This window comes from Zeus faber (assembly GCF_960531495.2).
Source record: "Zeus faber genome assembly, chromosome: 11".
NCBI lineage: Eukaryota > Metazoa > Chordata > Actinopteri > Zeiformes > Zeidae > Zeus > Zeus faber.
In genome coordinates, this window is record NC_137205.1 from 25,699,341 (window position 1) to 25,699,993 (window position 653).

The window sequence follows — 653 nt, forward strand, 5'->3', positions numbered from 1 at the left end:
AGGGACATTTATACTGACCTAAAAGTAAAAGGGAACTGTGTGCGTATGAAAAGTAAAAGTACTGCATGTGCCCTGATATAACAGAGCCTATAATAAAAAAAATAAAAGAATAATAATAAAGTACCTGCTCTACCTTTCTCTACAGATGAGTGCTCATGGATATCCTGAAGTCTAGTGTGTACCTAAGGAAATTGTAGTTCATGTGTATCTTGCTCATATTCATTTGCTCTTTCCTGCAAGCGTTGACCTCGCCTTTCTATTTTTTTTTCCCTAGCGCGGTGACATAAGACGTTGAGCGAATCTGAACAACAGTTTTCCCAGGAAGGGCCTGGGAAAACCGGAGGTGGTGGGGACATGACATTTAAAGGAGGCAACGTTGGGGGCTAAAAAAAAAGTAAAAATAAATGATTATGTTTCCGGTGGAGGAAGGAGAGAAAACCCGGTGCTTAACATTCAGCGCTCATTAGCACGACTGTCGGAACGCGGGGTAATGTATTCCAGATAGAATGAAAGGGAGGAGGAGGTCCCAGGGAGCGACAAAAGGTTGCAGGGGGACGTAGCTCAGCGGAGGACACCGGTTCGCCTCGGCCTCCATCAGTATTCCGTCTGAGAGCATCGGCCTGGGCTGCACAATGAATCCAACGCACGCAGGC